We start from the raw sequence: 21,337 nt of genomic DNA, 5'->3' as shown, positions 1-21,337 counted from the left end.
AGACTGATCTACCCTCGGCCGAGGGACCCATGGCAAGCCGGCGGGCACTGTTGACTCGCCGCCGAGGGGTCTTGGATATGAGTACGCGGATATGTGCCCCGGCTGGCTAGTTGTCCCAGCCGAGACCCAAGTGACAGGCCGACGGGCTGCGTCGGTTAGGCTGTCTAAGTCGTTGACTTACTGTGGATACCTTTGACCTTGCTCAATATGTTGACTCGGTCAGCGGGTGCAGAATATGCCCCATCAATTTGCCCCCAGCGTAGTCTATGCCGTGGTATGAACCTTCGATGAGTGTTGAGCGTATTCTGCATAAGTAAAAATTTTCTGCCCCGGCTTCTTCTACCTCGGCTTGGTTCTGCTTAGGCCGTACCGTATCATATCCCCCCTCCACATGGATGTGTAATGGACATCAGATGTGGAAAAGAAAGTGGCGCTGGCCGAGACCGAGGTTGTGAGTACCGTGTGCTTTTGATTGCCCCCAGCCGGTGCTGCCAGGCTTGGTTGAATCAGTGGGCCGTTTGGCGAGTAGATACCAAGGAGTTTGTTGAAGAAGATATGTCGATTGGCATTCCGCTAAGTAGCGTGTCAAAGAAGGTTGGTAACTGTTGTGACGATCGACATTTCGCGGTTGCATGCTCGACACGTGTCTCTGTGTTGATTGGTTGACGTTTCATGGGCTTTGCCCTGATTGGTCGGATTGATTGGGCTTTACCCTATAAATAGGGCAGTTACCCCCTGAATTTGGCCTTCCAAATTCATTTTCTCCAAATTTCTTCTCTCTTAGATTTTCAAGGGTTTCTTTCTCTTCTAATCTTCAGAATCATTACTTCGGCGTAGCACTTTTCTTCAAGGTAAACAAACAAATTTTCCAAATTTTAATTGTTTAAGTTTTTGTTGTGAACATGTCTTCTGCTGAAGCCGGACCTAGTAAGCCTGCGCCGGGGGGTTCCCCGTCGTGTCTCGATGAAGAGGAGGCACTAGCCGCCGTTCCGATAAGGTCCGGGGGCCCTAGGTCTCCTTCTCCCGAAGTCGATCCAAAAGCTCTGGAGGATTGGGAGGATGATGATGACGGGGATGATGAGGAAATGGCTCATTCTGATGACGAGAGACCGTACGTCATGGATCACGGCGAGGCCTGTAAGATCGGCCCTGACCGTGTTTGGACCCACAAGTTTGCCAGTTGTTCTGGCCCTAACTTCTTCGAACATCATTTCTCCTTTGGAAGGGAGTATAGGATTGTTATTCCCAAAGAGGGTCAGGCTGTCTGTTGCCCTCCTCCGGGCTGTATCGGCGTGTACATGAGACACCTGGAGTATGGGCTCCGGTTTCCTCTCAATGTATACGTTGCTAACATTATTAAAGCCATGAACGTCGCTGTGGCACAGCTGCACCCGTTGGCCGTTAGGACGATCATTGGTTTTGTGTGGCTATGCCAGTTCAAGGGGGAGATTCCGACGGTGAATCTATTCCGTCGGCTTCATCACCTTCGACTGAACGTCGCCGGTGGCAGGGGATGGTATAGCGTGCAGACGGAGTCGGGTTACATCTCCGTTTATAAGCTTTCTTCCTGCAAGGACTGGAAGGCGCGGTGGGTATACGTTGAGGTGCCGGATGATTATCCACTGCCCCGGTCCTTCCAGCACCAAGTCAATTTACGATGCGAGAGTAAGGGGGAGCATGACAAATGGGTCTCCCGGAGTAAGCTTAAGATGGACGCCAGCATGGTCCCTCTTAATGCGGATGAGAAGCGGGCGATGAGGCTGTTTGAGACAGAGAAGGATGGGTCGCCGAAGGGATGGATGCCCCCGACTCAGATCATTCTTCAAGACGAGCCGCTCTGCCACGTCGGCCTCATACCGGCCCTAGCACAGGGTGAGTGGGGTCGGTGTGAGGCCCATCTCTGCTTTCAATGTTTCTGTTTCTTGAACTTTGATTTATTTCTTTCACTTAACTCTTGCTTCGTTTCCTTTGCAGACCGTTTTGGCCCAGATCTGTCTGAGGAATTCCTCTTGAAGATGGGGCTCGACAAAGGCAAGAACGTTCTTCAGAAGCATCTGAAGGCCGATAAAAGCGATCGCAGGCCGGCGCCAACCGACCTTATGGACCAGGAGTTGAAGGGCCTAGATACGACGGCGGCCCAGGCGAAGGTTGCTGGTAACATACCGCGCCGAACGCGAAAAACAAAGTCTTCGGCGGCGACGGCGTCAACTTCAATTCCACCTCCAATCCCCGCAGTCCAAAAGGAGACCGTGGAGATCGTCGATATCACCGCCGAGGATGAGGTCACCGTGGCAATGGAATCTCCTCTCTTACGCAAGAGAAAAGGGACTGCTGCTGCCGCTGCTGCTGTTGCCGAGGCCGACAAAGAAATGGATCCTCCGGCTAAGAAGGCCAAGACTGGTACGGATCTAACCTGTGGCTCAGATTTAGCTGGTTCATTAGGCATTCCTGATGACAGTCTCTCTGGCATGTCCACATATGTTGACACAGATGCCTTGATTGAATTTTTTGTAGATCCACCGCCGCCGTCTACCGGTCCTTCTGAACGGCTTGCTGAGAAGCGACCTGTGCAGACGGGTGGCAAAGATGCCACCGTCGTTTCCTCCTTCCCGAAGCCCACCCCCGCCCAGATTAGGTCGGAGGGCATAAGTTTGTCCAGGATATTGGCGAAGTGGGTTGACGTGGCCGGTGCTCACATTATGGAGCAGGAAAAAGTCATGGCTGAAGTTGCCCCACAGCTTGAGCAGCTCAGGCTTGAGCTCGCTGCTGCGAAGAAGGAAGCTGAGGGAGCCAAGGCTGAGGCTAAAAAGGCGGTCCTTGCTGAGCAAAAACTCAGGGAGGATGCTGAAAAGGCAGTCCTTGCTGAGAAAGCCAAGGCTGAGGCTTCGGCGGCTGAAGCCGCTAAGCTGCTGGAGGAGCGTGACAAGTTTCAGGCCGTCGCCGACTTCAATGCTAAGAAGAGGGAGGAATGGAGGTCCATGTTTCAGGCCCAGGGGAAGGTGGTTCGGAATAAGGAGGCTATCATCGCCGAGAGGGAGGAGGACATTGAGACGCTCCAAAGCGTTGTCCTTCCTAACATGTGCGTCCATCTTTCTTGATGGCTCCTTTCCGTGGCAAAAATTTGACGAGCTGTTGGATGATAAGCTCGAAGCTAAGGAGAAGGCCGCGGAGGCGAAGGCCGCTGAGGAGGCAAAGGTGAAGAAAGAGGAGGATGAGGCTGCGGAGAAGGCGGCCCGTGCTGAAATTGCGAAGGCGGCCAAGGAAGAGGCTGAGAGGTCAAGGCGAAGTGAAAGTGACGATCGGCTCGGGTCGCCCACCAAAGATGATGCTGCTGATGTCGCCGGTGGCGAGCAGCAACAGGCATAGGGAGACGGGCGGTTGTCACCAGGTTCACCCGCCATCTCGGATAGCTTCAGCTGTTCGGGGGCCAATTATTAAGCCTCTCCTCCCTGCCATCGTTTGGCACTTCAAATGATATGTCTGTAACCTTTTGCTTTTCTTTTCCTTGTTTTTTTGTAAAACTTTGGTAGGTTGTGTTTGGCTTATCCCTATGGAGACGGCCGTCGTCTGTATTCCTTGTAACCTGTTAACATTTTTAATAAGAGTTTGCTTACTTTGCCTCTGGCTTGGCCGAGGTCTTTTCTTGTATTTGTCTGAGTTGTCTTCTTACGTTATTAATTGAGCGCTTCTTTTGTTTCTACCTCGGCCTGGCCGAGGCAGTCAGAATGCGTATCTCAACTGTACTTAACGTTTTTTTAAACATGTTGGCATGTTGGTCGCTTCCTCTTTCACTCTCGGTCTGGCCGAGGCGTCCGACTTGCGTTTCCCAACCGCCGCTGTGAACATGTTAGCGTATCGACCGTTGTGTCCCCTGCCAGGCCTTCGGTTGGCCGAGCCGGCTAGAGGTTACGGCGCGACAGCGTTCGTATTTGTAGACATATTGATCGCTTCCTCTGCCAGGCCTTCGGTTGGCCGAGGCGGCTAGATTTGCGTCTCAACTGTACTTATACGTTCCTAAGGCATGTTGGTCGCTTTCGCGAGTATCAACTGCGCTGGTAGTGACTGCCGTGGCGTCTACTTCTTGGGGTGACTGCCCGGCTTGGGCCGTGGCGTCTACCTCGATATGACTACGGAGGGGATTAACACTTTGATGGAAAACTTGGATGATTCTTCATTAGATATAAACACGCGTTGGGGTGCCAACAACAGTTTTGGACACCTCCGCCGCTATACAAAGTATTTCCTTAGGTTATCAGTGTTCCAATGGCTCATCAAAGGCACACCCTCCATGTCTGTCAGTCGGTATGTACCCGGCCTCATTTCTTCAACCACTTTGTAGGGACCCTCCCAGTTCGCCGTCAATTTACCATGAATGTTTCCTTTGTTGGTGGCGGCCGACTTTCTTAGGACTAGATCCCCTACTTTCAAGTCCCTTTTGTGGACTCTTCAGTTGTAGGCTCTTCTCATTCGGTTTTGGTATACTGCCAAGTTAAGGCGTGCTGTATCTCGGTTTTCTTCGACCAGGTCTAGGGAGGTTCTCAGACCTTCTTCATTTTCAACCGGGTTAAAGGTGGCCGTTCTGAATGTCGGCACCGTTGCTTCAATTGGCGGGATCGCCGGACCGTAGACTAAGTGGAATGGACTGCACCCGTTGCTTCTTTCTCCGTGGTTCGAAGGGGCCACGGGACGCCGGGTAGTTCATCGGCCCATCTTCCCTTTAGGTCTTCAACTTTCTTCTTCAAACCGTTGAGGATTGTTTTATTGGTCGCTTCCTCACTTTGTCAGTTGTTGCTCTGTGGGTGGCAGACGGAGGAGTATGCAAATTTGATACCAAGCTCTTCTAACCAGCTCATTATTGTGTCACTCCAAAACTCTCGGCCGTGGTCAAATACCATGACTTGGGGTAGCCCAAAACGAGTTATGACATTTTCCCAGATTAGCTTTCTTACGGCCGCCGTGGTCTTCGCAGGTACCACTACAGCTTCAATCCATTTGGTGAAGTAGTCGATGGCAACAATCAAGTACTTTCTTCCTCCGGATGCCGTTGGAAATGGCCCTAGTAGATCCATCCCCCACTGTGCAAAAGGAAGGGGAATAAGTACCGGTTGCAGGTCTCGGGAAGGGGCATGTATCACCGGAGCATGCATTTGACAGTTGTTGCACTTTTTGGTTTTGGCTCTGGAATCCTCAAGCATGGTGGGCCAGAAGTAGCCGGCTCGGAGAGCTTTGTGGGCTAATGTTCTTGCCCCCATGTGATGACCACAGATGCTTTCGTGAATCTCTGTCAGTATTAGCTCCGCGTTGGCTGGGCCGACACATTTCAAGAGTGGCCTTATAACGGACCTCCTGTATAATTCTCCTTCAAACATCAAGTACCTTGCTGCGATCCTCTTTATCTTCTGCGAGAGACTGCGGTCCTCCGGTAACTTATTTATCAATTTGTATTTCATTATCGGAGTCATCCACGTCGTCTCGGTCTCTATGTCACCCACCATGCCGACGGTCTCAGTAATGCTTTTGGCATTCCTGATGTCCACCAGCACGGTTCGGCTGACATTCTTGATGGTTGAACTGGCAAGCTTTGAGAGAGCGTCGGCTCGGTTGTTTTCAGACCTGGGAATGCATTGTATCTGAAAAGATTTCAACTTTGAAGTGTCAGCTTTTACCCTTTCCAGGTATCTTACCATCCCGTCGTCTCGAGTCTCGTACTCTCCTCTGATTTGATTAGCCACTAAAAGTAAATCTGTTTTCAAAATGACGTGTTCCGCCCCGGCGGCTCTAGCTAACTCGACTCCAGTTATCAGCGCCTCGTATTCGGATTCGTTGTTTGAGGCCGCGAAGGTAAATTTCAAGGCGTACTCAAACTCGTCCCCGTTTGGGCTGATGATAAGGATGCCGGCTCCTGAACTGTTCGCCGTGGAGGACCCGTCGGTGTATACTTCCCATACTCCGGGGTTTGGCTCTTCTTGATATGTGCACTCGGCCAGGAAGTCTGCCAGTGCCTGTCCCTTTATCTAGGGCCTCGCCTTGTATTGAATGCCAAAGCCGGATAGCTCTACTGCCCATTTGATGAGCCTGCCGGATTGTTCAAATTTTTCCAATGCTTTCTCCAATGGTTGGTCGGTTAAGACCGTCACGGGATGTGCGTCGAAGTAAGGTTTCAGTTTCCTTGCGGCAACGACGATGGTTAAGGCTGCTTTTTCAATCAGTGGATAATTTCTTTCGGCGGGCAACAATGTATGGCTGACAAAGTAGATTGGGTGTTGCTGTTTGTCTTCTTCTCTGATGATCACGGAACTGACTGTGGCCGAGGTAACTGCTATGTATAGATATAGCGTCTCCCCCAACATCGGCCTGGACAGGGTTGGGAGAGTTTGAAGATGAGCTTTCAGTTGCCTGAAAGCTGTGCTCTGTTCCTCCCCCCAGTTGAAGTCTTTATTCCCCTTTAACACTTTGAAGAACAGGGTGCTCTTGTCGGCTGACCGAGAGATGAAACGGGCTAGAGCCGCCATCCTCCCGGTCAACATCATAACCTCTTTTCGATTCTTCGATTCCGGCAGGTCCAGTATTGCTTGGACTTTTTCTGGATTGGCATCAATTCCCCTGGCGCTGACAAGCACGCCGAGGAACTTACCTGATCGGACACCGAAGTTGCATTTCATTGGGTTAAGTTTCATCTTGTATTTCCTTAGTGAACAAAATGTCTCGTGTAAATCGGCTAAGTGCTCACTGTCAGACTTGCTTTTTACTATAGCGTCGTCGACGTAAGCCTCAATATTTCACCCTTTCTGATTTTGGAACACTTTGTCTACCAGTCTTGTGTAGGTTGCGCCGGCGTTCTTCAAACCGAACGGCATCATTTTATACATGTATGTGCCGTTACCGGTGATGAATGCGCATTTAGGCATGTCTTCTTCGGCCATGAATACCTGATGATACCCTGAGAAGGCGTCCAGCAGGCTCAGCATAGTGTAGCCTGCCGTGGCGTCAATTAAACTATCTATTCGAGGCAAGGGATATCAATCTCTGGGGCACGCTTTATTAAGATTGGTAAAATCTACACACATCCTCCACGCCTCCGATGATTTCTTCACCATTACAACATTAGCTAACCACTCAGGATAAGTACAAGGCATGATAAAGCCAGCCGCTAGTAATTTGTCTACCTCGGCTTTGATGGCCTCATCCTTCTCGGCTGAGGAGTTCCTCATTTTCTCCTTGACAGGGCGAGCGGTGGAGAGTACGTTCAGTTTGTGAACAATTACCTCCCGGCTCACGCCTGGCATCTCGGCTGCTGAGTAAGCGAAGACGTCTTTGTTCTTCCTCAGCAGGTCTAGGAGAGCGGCCCTGAATTTTGGCTCCAGGTTGACACCGACAATTACGGTGCGCCCTGGGTCAATTTCCACTTCTTCGGTCTCGGCCCCCTCGACCATGCTGACGTTGTTGGTGCTCATTGGATCACCTTCATGTTGTAAGGATGGGCTTTTCCCCTTCTCTGACTTCTTCGCCACTTTGAGGGATTGCATGTTGCATCCTCTGGCAGATATCTGGACGTTGACCACGTCGTCTTTTTCGTCCTTTGAGATGAGCAAATGCGCTTCCCCCCGGTCCGAGACATACATCAGTGTCAGGGCCCGGATGGACATTACTGCATCGGCCTCGCTCAGAGTGACTCGGCCTATGAGAACGTTGTAGGCGGACGAGCCGTCAATGACCACGAACTCAGACAGGACATTCTTAGCCGTGTTCCCCTCGCCGAACATCACCGGCAGCCTGACTGGCCCCAGGGGTACCAGGCCGGCCCCGGAAAAACTATACAACGGATTGGTCCAGGGGCTCAAGTCCTCAATCTTCAGACCGAGATTGAGAAAGCATTCCCTGAACATGATGTTCGTGTAGGCGCCTGTGTCAATCAGGCACCTCTTGACCAGGTGGTTAGCTATGTCCAAGTGGACTACAAGTGGGTCGCTGTGCGGGGCGATGATTCCCTCGTAGTCCTTCTTCCCAATAGTCATATCGGGGATGTTGGAAGCGGGGATCGCTGTTTTGGGCACAAAGTTGATGGCCTGATATAGCTCGTTCAGGTGCCGTTTGTGCCCATGAGCGGACCCACCGTTCTCGTTGCCCTCGATGACAACATGGATTACTCCTATCCGTTAAAAGACGGATTTCTTGTTTGAGCCGCCGGTATTAGTCTTTTGGCCTCCGGCAACATATTTGCTGAGGCTCCCCTTCCGGATCAGCTCTTCAATGGCATTCTTCAGATGCCGGCAGTTGTCAGTTAAGTGACCGGTGTGGCCGTGGTACTCACAGTACTGGCTCGTGTCACCGTCCCCTCTCGGCCCGGGAGGCCTTTCCCACTTCTGACCCTCCTTTTGTGCTCAGGGAGAAGACCTCGGCAGCAGATACGACCAGGGGGGTGTGACCATTGAACCGCTTTTGGTAGTACGGTCCCGAACTCCCCCCGGCGCCCGCCGAGTTCTGTTTCCTGGCGGACTTGTCAGGCCGTGACCTATTATTGTCACGGCGTCCTTCATCCGGGTTGTCCTCCCGGTGGCTCTTCTTCTCTGAGTGCCCAGCCTCGCTGTGGCCTACCCAGGTCTTATGATAGTCCTCCACCTTTATGGCTTGGTCGGCCATCTTCCTGGCGGAGTCTAGGCCCAGGCCGCCGTATTTGATGAGCTCGTTTTTTAAGTCCCCCCCTTGGGAGGCCTTTCATCAGTGCGAAGGCCGCCAGTTCGCTGTTCAGCTCACGAATCTGCTGAACCTTGGCGTCGAACCTCTTCACATAGCTTCGGAGAGTCTCGTCTCCCTCCTGTTTGATAGTCAGGAGATCCGATGTCTCGACGGCCCTCCTCTTATTGCAAGAATACTGGGCCAGAAACATGTCTCTTAGGTCGCCATAACAGTATACCTACCCATTGGGCAGCCCCTTGTACCAACTTTGTGCCATCCCATGCAGAGTCGTTGGGAAGACTTGGCACCAAACCTCATCAGGTTGCTCCCACACCGACATGTAAGACTCGAAAGCCTCGGCATGGTCGGTTGGGTCGATTTCTCCTTTGTATGATATGGGCGGCAACTTTAGCTTAGTCGGCACCGGGACATCTAGGACATAGGCACTGAGGGGCTGTCTGACCACGTGTCGAACGACACGCGGCGATCGGCTCCTCGCATCCTTAGTCAGGCTTCTCTCCCCGTGGCGGGAAGGGCTTCTTCTCCGACTCGAGTGAGTCGGACTCCTTCTCCGACTCTGGCGAGTCGGACTTCTTCTCCGACTCTGGCGAGTCGGACTTCTTTCACTCCTCTGGGGCAGGCCTCGTTGGTGCCGCGGCGACGCTGTCCTCCCGCGAGTGGGGGAAGGACTCAGGTCTACCACTAGCACTCTGGGCTCCCCCGGCGTCTTGACAGCTTCAGCTTCCTCCAATGCTCCGTTCAAGTTTCTCGGAGTCACTTTTTGGGCCCTGGTTTCCTGTAGGGGTGCCGCCGCTCTTGTCGTTGTGACAGTGTGAGTCGGCGTGCTACCTATTAGGTCCAAGAGTAGCTTCAGTTTAGCTGCATCAACCACATGTCCCATGATGGTGACTTGGTCGGCGGGCAGCGGTGTATCTTGTATTATTGGCATCCCGTACGTCGGCTGAATTACCTGGCTGGCGGGGGACTGGCCAATCCCTGAATTAGGGACTGTATCATCTTGGTGGAATTCGGTTTCGTCACTCACAAATACTTCTTGCTGTTTTGACATCTTCTTAGCTTGTTGGGTGGGTTTTGTTTGTGTTTTTTTTTTTGTTTCGGAATGAATGTGACTAGCTTCTAGTATCTTTCCCCACAGACGGCGCCAATTGTTCCGGGTGTAATTACGGAGCAGTTATTTGTTACCACTCGTGGCTTGATGTCTTTGATTGAATCCTCCTTTCGGCCTCTCCTGAAACAATGAACAAACTGAGGGCTCGGCTTTGGCCGAGCGTACTCACTCCGACGCTCAAGTCAGTGAACTTAAAGAGATAGGTTGTGTGTTACTTGGCGAAGTATGTATTGTAGAGAGATAAGGAAGATATAACCAGATTATGAGGTATTAGGTTATTTCGGATAAAATGTGGATCCTTTCCTCAATGAGGGTTGAGGAGTATTTATAGACTTTCACCTTTTGTCACGTAGTGGCCAAGTGGCCAAGTGGCTAGCAGGTGGAAAGACTGATCTACCCTCGGCCGAGGGACCCATGGCAAGCCGGCGGACCCTGTTGACTCGCCGCCGAGGGGTCTTGGATATGAGTACGCGGATATGTGCCCCGGCTGGCTAGTTGTCCCAGCCGAGACCCAAGTGACAGGCCGACGGGCTGCGTCGGTTAGGCTGTCTAAGTAGTTGACTTACTGTGGATACCTTTGACCTTGCTCAATATGTTGACTCGGTCAGCGGGTGCAGAATATGCCCCATCACCGTCTTTAGCTTATTTTTTTTTGTAGGATTGACGATGATGCTGGACAGTATTAAAGATGATATTACATATGATGAAAATGAGGGTAATGGAGGCTCATGTTATCTAATATGCTTGTGCTCTTGTTATTTTATACTCCCTCCCTCCCTCCGTCCTATTTATTTGTTTACAAAGAATAACAAAGGTAAACAAATGAATGAGATGAAGAGAATATTTATCTTTCTCTATTTTCTCTATCACCGTTCGGTTGACCGTTGTACTTATTCGTTACTATGTTGTAGGTTTGGCTTGGCGAACGGTCAAAACAAGGGTCAAAAGAAGCAAGAGCTTTTTTCGACCAAGTTTACAAAAGTGCGTTAGCGGGTATACAGAACGTTTTTGATCATGCATTGGCTAATTAGAATACCAACTGTGAGAGCTCTAATGCATCTCATTAAAAAAAGAAAAAAAAAACTGCTTTATAAGTTTTAATGTTTTTTTTTTTTTTTTTTTTTTAAAAAAAATTTTAGGTACTAATTAATTTGTAAAACGTAAGTTTTTTTAAGGTATTAAGTGAGTAATAATTTATCCTAATTTTGTTTTAGATTTGTTGTCTAGTTTAGTAGTTCACTTGTTGTGATGCATTCATGTCATTGTAAGTGCTGCTTATTAAAGGTAAGGACCTCTAAGAGAGGGCACTGTTGGAGTAAGGTCAGCCCGCCCAATTCAGAAAAAACCTTGAATTGCAAATGGGTAAGGCTTCTGAAGGTTATCGAAGCTGACAAATGAGACGGGTTCTGATCAGCAGCAGTAAAGGATGTAACACTGGAAATAACACTGAAAAGGTTGCAAGGCAGGAAGGTATCATGGGTATGAAAAAAAACTCATGTAGTAACATGCCTAATTGCATAGTTCCTTGATCGGCTCCATTAGTTCTGTTCCAAAACCGATGTTTCTTCTTGATTATATCCACATACCCAGAGAGATATCGCTCCAAGTCTTTCATACTATGAGCATGAAGGGTGTTGCGCAGTGAGTTAGAGCTGAAAGGTAAGTAAAATAAATTAGCCTTCTTTGGGTCCCTAACGACAAACTGTTTACTCTTCTCAACCAGTTTCATGAACCATCCTTCTGCAACATATATTCCTCGTACCCTTGGCCCGTGGAATATGGGCCTTTCCCCTTCTTTATATACATATACTTTGAGTAGACGCGTCATCAGTTCATAACTCCTGCAGAAGCATTCGTTATAACTTCATTAAAACAAATTGTCTTACCTTTTGAATACAGAGGCATTTCGAAAAACTGGAGCGTGCAAATCTGGAAAGCTCCTTAGTACTGGGGCATTCTTGATCCGTACGCTTGCAGAGACAAGCTCACGATCACGAGGTGAAGACCACTTCCGCTTCTAATATTATCAGTCAAAAGATTAGAAGTATTAACAACTAAAACACATTCCCAATCCTTAATATAAAATCAAAAATCGCATACCATTGAGGTTGAAGAAGCAGGCCCATTAAGCAACATCGACTTCATCTCAGATAAAGTTACAGTAGTTCCTCTCATCTTCCTTATATATCTTGCTTAGTTTTTTTTTTTGTAAGGGATTTAACTAGCTTTTAGTTCCTCTCATCTTCCTTATATATCAAAGACTCATTCTTCCAACTATACTCCAAGTCTCTATTCTTAAACCGAGATTCCATTCTATCTCTAGTGTTTGGACTTGATGTATCAAGAAAATCCATGGATACACTCGAGTCAGTCCCATTCCACAAACTTCCAAACTTCTTCATTCGCGACATATTCTTGCTAAAACTGACATCATGGGGTGTGGACTACTCCTAAATGTAACAAATACCGAAGCCTCTTTACCAGGCGACGATAATAACTGCCATAGAAAATATTATCAAGAAAATATTATCAAGCATCATCTCAAACTTGGAATTTAGTGAGGCTGCCCGTACATCTGTTCTATGTCACACTAAAAGTATGGAATCAAATCAGGGCTGTGAAAATAGGGAAGAGTGGTCGGACAATGTTCCAGTTCCATTCTATCCTATTTTTGGGGATGGCTACACCTGATGAACATAAGAAAGGTCAGTCACATCCGTATTAAGGTGGCTGAGAAACACAGTCTTTTCGTGATCCCTCACATCCTCTACCAAACATCGTCTTTGGTCTCGCTAACCTTGTCATCCCAAAAAATAGCTGATATACCAACCATGATCAAGCTCCCGAACTCAAAGTTCTCAAACATGCGATCCACAAACCTGAAGTCTGGAATTCCATGTCAAATCTGATTACTCATTGTTCACGAATAGAGAGTCTGACCTTGGAGGTACTGATAATGGGTAAGAGAGGTGACTCTCCTCCGACAGCCATGACCCTCGTCTGCTCAAACAATGGATTGCAGAATATTACTATTACTGGGGGAATATTTGGTCTACAAGCTCTACAAGCCTGCACCTTGCACCCAGGCCCTTTCCTAGGCTTTTTGGGCCCTAGACACGAAATTGTAAATTGGGGCCCTTAAAAAAATTAGCAAGGCAAATCATCATGTATTTATTTTTATTTTATTTTTTTTTAAAAAAAGAGAAAATGTTGACAAAATTTGTAATATTAAACAGAATCATTAAAATTTGGCTTTTCATTCTAAAGTAAATTAAACAATCATTAAACATCAAAATAAATACTATTAGAGATTTTATTGTTTGAATCAATCTTAGGAACAAAATCAACATTAATTTTTATTTTAATATACAAATGACCGGAGGAAAGAAGTATAATAAACAAAACGAAAAAATTCGAATACAACTACAATAAGAATAATAATCGTGGCAAAACACTAATATTGCAACAATATTCATGACAAAATACTAATAATCCGTGACAAAATTTTAATAAATTGTGGTCATATACATAATATAATTATACTTTGACGATATATTATGGCAATATATGTACTGTATAATAGAAGAAAAAAATTCTTATGAAGTTCTTTTCTCCGCAAGGACCAATGCGATCACAAATTCGGGCTTTAAAAGCACCACCAACGCCAAAACATAGCTAATCTCATAAATTTCACGGCTATTAGAACTAGTACCATATTAAAAGACAGTCTCAATCGGTAGTCATATATCTTAACATTATATCATTGAAATTAAGAAATTGTTGCTTTAAAATTAAAAGAGGAGTTTTCTAAATTAAGTATACTAATTAAAGAAGAAAGTACTCGATAATCTAGATATTGAATTTTGCTTTTCTAAATTAGTGCTTTGTTTTTGGAAAATTAGATTTTTTGTTTTCATTTGTTACTGTTACTATTTTATAACTTAGAAGAATGCGCATTTTTCTAGTTTGGCTCTTAGGCTACCCCCCCTCTAGACGTTAGAACCGGCCCTGCTTGCACCTCCAACTATCCTCACTGGTATAAGTTTACATTTAATGTAATTGGCCCCTTAACCTGGTGTGGAACTCAGCAACAACGAAGTTAAGAATGAAGAAGATATTTCTCCCTCCTTCATAGTATGACTAAGAAAAGACAGTTAATTCGTATTAAACTTCGTATTAATCGTTATTTCATGGAGTATTAAACTTCGTATTAATAGTACTTATTAAAATCGACAGTCGATTTTGTAACTATCCTCACTTGTAGAAGTTTACATTTAATATAATTGGCCCCTTAATCTGGTGTGGAACTCCGCAACAACGAAGTTCAGAATGAAGAATATAGTTCTCCCTCTTTCATAGTATGGCTAAGAAAAGACAGTTAATTCGTATTAAACTTCGTATTAATCGTTACTTCGTGGAGTATTAAACTTCGTATTAATCGTAGTTATTAAAATCGACAGTCGATTTTGGAGGTTCGAGTATGATGTATACAGTTTAGAATAGTGGAGATCAGGGAGTTATTAAACCTCGTATTAATCGAAGATGGTAGTAAAATTGTGAAAGCATTTTCCAGTAGCAAGTAGATCTGTAAAATCGTGGAGTATTAAATTTCATGACATAATGCTGCAAAGGTCACCCTTTTTATTCTATCAAACATCTAGTATGTATTAAATTTTTGAATTTAGGATTAAAATGTTCAAATGAACAGGGTACAATTACCTCGTGATTAAAATGTTCAGATTTGACCCGTTACCCTGCTATTAACAGAAGGTCTGAGACACTGACTACAATTACCTCGGTAGTTACATGAACTCTCAAGGTAATGAGGTTGAAAACGGCCAATTTGAATCAATGTTTGGGATTCGTCGTTTCATTACTTCATAGTTACTGCATGTTGTTGAGATTGATGAAGAATGCTGCATCATGTATCTTTAGTACTGGGTACGCGTACAACTAGTATCTGAAAACACCCATTCATTGCATGAACGTGTCACCAGAACTATTACTCTTCCCTTATATAAACTTCACTGTCACAAGAACTATTCACTTCAACACAAAAACAGGAATGATAAATCAGTTTTAATGAGCTGGAGGCTAGCAGTATTGCTGCTCTTGCTTTCAGTGCTGATAACCACCAGTCCACCACTCTTGCCACTGGTTTTACACCAACACCGTCTCTGTATGCATGGATTACTGGAAACACAGTATGGCACATGTAGCGAACTAGTTGGACAGCAGTTCGAGTGTATGGATGGATCCCGCATGGAGTTGCAATAAAATGATCTGCAGGGACTGGAGGAGCGCAAAAACTGGTGCCAAGGAAAAAAGAAAGGCCAGTGACCAGTCAGGTTAGGGTCAGTTTCACATTTACCACTTAATTATAGATTCAGGTCAAATACGGTATATTATAATACAAAAGCAATAACTTGAGGAAAAATGCAATGTAAATACAAAAGAATATTGTTTTTGGAATACAAGATAATATTGGAAACAATAGGAAGAAATTTAAATTAATTTTTTGCAAATACTCAAGCTCGAAGATCTTGGTTTAGTGCAATATCATCTTAGTTTTGGTGGAGATAACATTCCCTGGGGAATTTCCCAACAGCCTTGGCGGCAGGGCAATAGTCAAATCATGTAGTTGTCTCTGATCCATTTCATCTGGTAGTACTGAGTTTCAGTTAATTGCTAGTATTTACTCAAGTCAGTCCACTAGTTAGCGGAATTGTAGCTAGAACATTTCTAAACCGAGTTTTGATCAGGGCAGTAGCAAGAGTTAGGATTGTAGGTTTGGAAATTGGCTACAAATGGTGCAAGTGACCAGTCTGTCTTAACTCGGCCACCCTGAGTAGCCCAGTCGTCTGCATTCCAAAGACTGGCATACACGTTCATTGGTTGTGAGTCTGGGAAGTTGATTTCTAACTCGGCCACCCTGAGTAGCCCAGTCGTCTGAAAAAAGGGACTAGAGGATTAAAAACTGCCAAATATAATAGTGCAGGAGCAAACAAGATGATAAGTTCAAGGTAACAGAATAAAGGGTCCATTGAAAGGTGTAGTTGTGATAACCATCGATTAGTAGGGTTAAACCAAAGTGCCTTGAATTGGTGTTCACACTAGCCAGCTCCCTTGGTGAAGATATTAGTGTGAATTGTGTAGGGTTGCCCTGAAACATTACCTAGGAACTCGAAATCTATCTCATCATGGCCCGAGCCAGAAGATGATAGCTGGAGAGGCGATATTATAGCCATAAGTGACTCCGTCGGGCTTTAACAACAAGCCAGAAGTTCAGCTTGTAATTGATAGATCCGGGCCTCGTTGCTTTGACAAAATCTGTTTTTGATATCGCTCCAAACCTGTTTGGCTTCAGGCCGGAGTGAAATTTGCATAACAAAAAAAATGTAAGTAGTGATGGATGAAAGAATATTTAGTGAATCATTACGGTTGCCTAAATATTGTATTACGTCAAGTTAATATTCTTGTAATATTAGAAGCGATATTGTAGCCATAAACGTAGTGATAGTTTACCTAAGTTAAAGGTAATGTATTGTATATAAGCTTGGTTGTGTTGGAGTAGTGTCCTCCACAATAAGTGTGTTTATTTATTAAATCTCGTACAAGGAATATAAGGGACTTATTATTTATTTGTCAGTTGTTCATCGTTACTCGGTAATGATTGGCCCAAGGCCCAAGGCCCATTAGTGGAGATAGCTATCCTTGTTAGATTAGCCCACAAAGTTTCTCTTTCAGCAACCCCATTAAAAGCATATATAAGAGTATGAGCAAAGTGAATCTGGCTATGTTTGTCTCTGACCAGCATGTGTATATATTGTGCATCATACTCCAAGAAAAGAACATCAATCATGTGAGGTTTTCATAACACCCAAACCCTTCCACCTTTATGATAAGCATTATTAGTAGATATACTCCAATCTTTAAACATAACATTAATAATTTTATTCATATTAACAGATTTTATTTTTGTTTCCAGCAATCCAAATAAATTAATATAATGATAATGCAAGAAATTATTCACTTCTCTTTGATTCCCATCTCCATTCACCCCCTCACATTCCAAAATCCTAGACTCATCATGGATTCAGGTTGGGGGAGACACTACCATTCACATCAGTATTCTTCTTTGGGGAAGGAGAAAACAAAGTTGTCTGATATACGATTAACTTACTCTTAATTCCCTCTTTCTTTTATGCATACCGACTCGTATCGAGTCGGTTTCGGGTGTTTTTCCTTGCATTTTGTGCCCAATGCCCATACTTGTTACCTTGAGTATCCTTTTGTAGGAAACGACCCAAGTATAGAGAAATTGGGGCAAGAAAGGCACCCCATTGCCTTTACATGAAGAAGAGGTGAAGAAATGGTGAAGAAATGGTGAAGAGTGTGTTTCTTGTGAGACCAGACCAAGAATTGGTCTAGCCACCAAGCAAAACACACCCCAGAGAATCACTCAAGTTTTTGAAGAAAAGTTGAAGAAGGTGCTTTGCCGGCAGGCCGGCAACCGGCCCACCGGTAAAGCACAGCAAGTGGAATTAATTGAAGAATTTGGTGAAATACAAGCTTGACCTCCTCGCATTCTTTGGTAGGAGCACGGCGGCCGGTCAACCAAGCATTTCACACATCAACAAAGAAGAAGAAGTCTGAAGAAGGTGTTTTGCGGCGGGCCAAGAACCGCCCACCGGCAAAACACGGATGCGGACATTTTAAATCCTTGACGGTTTGCGGTAGAGGACACCAGCCGGTGCACCGCAAAAACACAAAGAAAGACGAGAATTTGGGCTTTTCCTTCTTTTCTTCCTCTTTTCTTCCTAATCTTGTAAAAGCCTATAAATACCCCCTCTTAAACCCTTTTTGACACACAACCCTAGATCCAGAATTTTTACCCTTTCAAGCTTAAAACTTTGTTAATCTCTTTGTTAATCTTTCCTTAATTAGAGAAGTTCTTCAATTAATTAGTGATTGAACTTGGGTTTGTAAGAAGATTGAAGGATTTCCTTCTTTATTATTTCTATCCAAATTCCTCTTTCACTATTGTGTTGGTATTAATTCTCTCCCTATTTTCATTTGTTTACATTTTGTTCTTCTTTCATGTTTGTTTGATTGTTTATGTTAAAATTGTTATTGTTGTTTGTTTGTTGTTGTTATTTTCATCATTGTTCATCTTTTCATTGTTTCTCTTTTCTTTGATTCTCTTTCATTTGTTCATCCTCGGATAGTTGTCCTCAAAGACTTAATCTTTGAGTTGATTTGGTTAAAGATTGTGCCTTTTAGATTAGTTAACCTTGTTATTAGATAAAATCTCTTTTTCTCTTAATTAGAGTTGATTTGTTGCATGTTTAGTAGTAAGATTCATCTCCTCACCATGTTTGTGACCAAAGTTTCCATCTTTATTGTTTATTTTGCAATTAGGACCATGATTAGTGAGTAGTCTCCTTCTAGGACTCGGTTTGACCCGATATGGGTAATTTCACTAACTAATTATCATTAAGGGCTAATTTGTGGGGGAAATTGGTGAGGGTAGTCTAGAGGATTTGCTTGTTTAAGGTTTGGTTCTCTAGTATTGTCGACTTTTGACCCTTGACCACCAACGAGAGTTGGTTAGGTTGTTAGTTGGGTATTTGGGAACCCATCCTTGTCACCGACTAAGGTTGAGACCGAAAGGGAGAACCGAGGAGGGGTGCCTCTAGATTAGTGTTTGAAATCGACCCTCGAGAGAGGGAGTGGGATGACCCGGAACACAATGAGGGTTTAATGACCTTGACCATTTACTTGACCTCCTTGGGAAAATGCATGTTCTTGGGGGTTGTCGGGTTTTGAGTTAGGGATACCGGCTTTCGAACCCGAGAGGGGGGTTAGCCGGGATAGCTAGTGTCCTATTTCGAACCCGAGAGGGAGGTCTTAGGCGAATTAGAGCCATCTCCCCCTCACCTACCTACCCCTTTTTATTAGCCTAGACGATTAGTATGTGGAATTACTCATATTCATGTCGGACCGAGTTCTAGTCCTTCTCTTTATTTGATCTATCCTTTATCTTTAGCTTGTTTTTACCCTACCTTGTTTTTAGTCTTTAAATTTGATTAGTTTAGCGCTAGTTTGTTACTACCCACTTTGTTATTTATCGACTTAGCTAAACCGGTGAATTAGAACGATTAGTACTCCACCTACTCCTTGTGGGATCGACCCTTTTAAGTGTACAACGATAAAATCGTGCACTTGCGAGGTTTAACTTGAGACCATCAAGTTTTTGGCGCCGTTGCCGGGGAGTACGGCTTGATATTAATCGTTGTTGTTCTAGTTTAGACTAAGTCCTTTGTTACTAATCCTTTCTTTCAAGTGCTTAGGTCTTTTGCATGAGTAGGCGACGAAGACGAGGTCAACCGATATATCAACTTGACCGCGAAATTGAAGCCACGGCAAGAAGACTTAATTCTCTAAGAAGAAGGGGTTTACTTGATATTCCACCGATTGAAGAAATTAACCACCAAGAAGCTACCAAAGTGTTTGAAAATCCTTTTGGGGTTTTAGAAGAAGAGCCTAACACCATGGGTGATCCGGTTCCGATAAGAGACACTATGGCTCCTAAGCACATAGTCAATCCAAGCATCCAAAGGCCACGAATTCAAGCTAATAACTTTGAGATTAAAAATGCCTTGCTCAACCTTGTTCAAGACAACCAATTTGGAGGAGGTCCCTTGGAGAACCCAAATGATCATCTAAATGATTTCCTTGAAAATTGTGATATGTACAAATCAAATGGGGTTTCCGATGACGCGGTTCGCCTTAGGTTGTTCCCCCGTTCTCTTAGGGGTTCGGCCAAGGATTGGTTGAAGAATTGCGACCCGGATTCCTTCAAGACATGGGATGAGTTGGCTTCGGCATTTTTGAACAAGTATTTCCCGCCCTCAAGAACGGCCAAAGTCAAGAGTGAACTACAAAGCTTTACTCAAGAAGAGGATGAGACCTTATATGAGGCATGGAAACGGTATAAGAAGCTCTAACGGTTATGACCTCACCATGGCATCTCCGAGGCCGAGCTAGTGAACAATTTTTACAAAGGGTTGACTCAAGACCTTAGGCTTTCATTGGATGCGGGATCGGGGAAAGGTGCCTTAGACATTTTGGGGCATAAAGCGGCAAAGGAACTAATTGAGGAGATGGCCTCAAGAACTATGGAATGGGGAAGTGATAGGCAAATGAGGAAAGGCAAGAGCAAGGATTCTAATTCGGTTTTGAATGTGGAAGTTAAGGGTATGCTAGATGAACTCACCCAACAAGTTGCTTTGCTAAATTCAAAACCTAAGGGCTCCGATATGAGGCAAGTCTTGTCGTGTGAGTTGTGTGGTGAACAAGGGCACACTCCCATTGGGTGTCCCTTGATTGAACCCCTAGGTGAGGAATGCTATGAGCAAGTAAATGGGATTTGGGAGTCCACAAGTGCAAGACAAGGGTTCAACAATAATAACAACAACCAATTTGTCAATGGAAAAAGAACTCACCCTTTCTTGTCTTATGCTTCACAAAACATTCAAAATCCCACCACTTCCCAACCTCAACAACAACCAAGGTTCAATCAAAACTCTCAATTCCAAAGACAAATTCCACCCGGTTTCCAAGGGAAACAATTCATCACCCAAAACCAACAACCATTTGGGGGTTTCAAGGGGCAAAATTTCAATCAACAACAAACCCAAAATTTCCAACCACAAAACCAAAACTTCCAAACCCCTCAAAAACCATCTTGGGAACAAGCTTTTGAACAATTGGTTATTGCAAATCAAAAATCCGACTCAAAGCTTGATAACCACATTGCCTCACAAAACCGGGTGAATGATGAAATACGGGCATCACAAAAGGCTACGGAAACTCATGTGGCCCAAATTTCTCAACAATTGAGTCAATTGGCTCAAAATCCGGGGAAGTTTCCGGGTAATACGGTTAACCCAAGGGAGATGAATGCGGTGTTTTTGAGGAGTGGTAAGCAATTGGAGGAGGTTGAGAAATCTCCTAAGTGGAAGAGGAAGAGGGTGACTAATGAAGTTGTGAAAGAGCACCCGGTTGAGATTGTGAAAGAAGATGAGATCGTGGTGGAGAAGTCTAAGGAGGTGGAGATGGTTGATCCTCCAAAGCAAGATGAGCCTATTGCAACTAAGGCCAAAGAATGTACTCCACCACCAAGGGAGTATGTAGCACCGGTGCCCTTTCCACAAAGGCTTGCAAGGCCTAGAATTGAAAAGAAATATGAGAAGTTTGTTGAGATCTTAAAGGGAATGAATGTCACTATTCCTTTCCTTGATATGATTACCGAAATTCTATCTTATGGCAAGTTTCTTAAGGAACTTGTCACCTTGAAGAAGAAGAATGGAGAGGTGCAAACCATCAACCTCTCCAAGGAATGTAGTGCTATTCTTACGCACACCAACAAGCTTCCAAACAAGTTAGAGGACCCGGGTAGCTTCTCAATCCCTTGTTCTATTCAAGGGGTGGCTATTAAGAGAGCATTGTGTGATTTGGGGGCTAGTG

At 45.1% G+C, this 21,337-nt stretch overlaps 1 non-coding gene across 1 annotated transcript; it reads right to left on the bottom strand.

Moving 5' to 3' along the window:
* Nucleotides 1-19,731: 19,731 nt before the first annotated feature.
* LOC141597850 (small nucleolar RNA R71) lies at nt 19,732-19,838 on the bottom strand. Its single transcript, XR_012523064.1, has one exon. It is a non-coding gene; the product is annotated as a small nucleolar RNA R71 (small nucleolar RNA).
* Nucleotides 19,839-21,337: the final 1,499 nt, after the last annotated feature.

This window comes from Silene latifolia, chromosome 8 (assembly GCF_048544455.1).
Source record: "Silene latifolia isolate original U9 population chromosome 8, ASM4854445v1, whole genome shotgun sequence".
NCBI classification, from domain to species: Eukaryota; Viridiplantae; Streptophyta; class Magnoliopsida; order Caryophyllales; family Caryophyllaceae; genus Silene; species Silene latifolia.
This window is presented reverse-complemented; position numbering and strand designations above follow the sequence as displayed.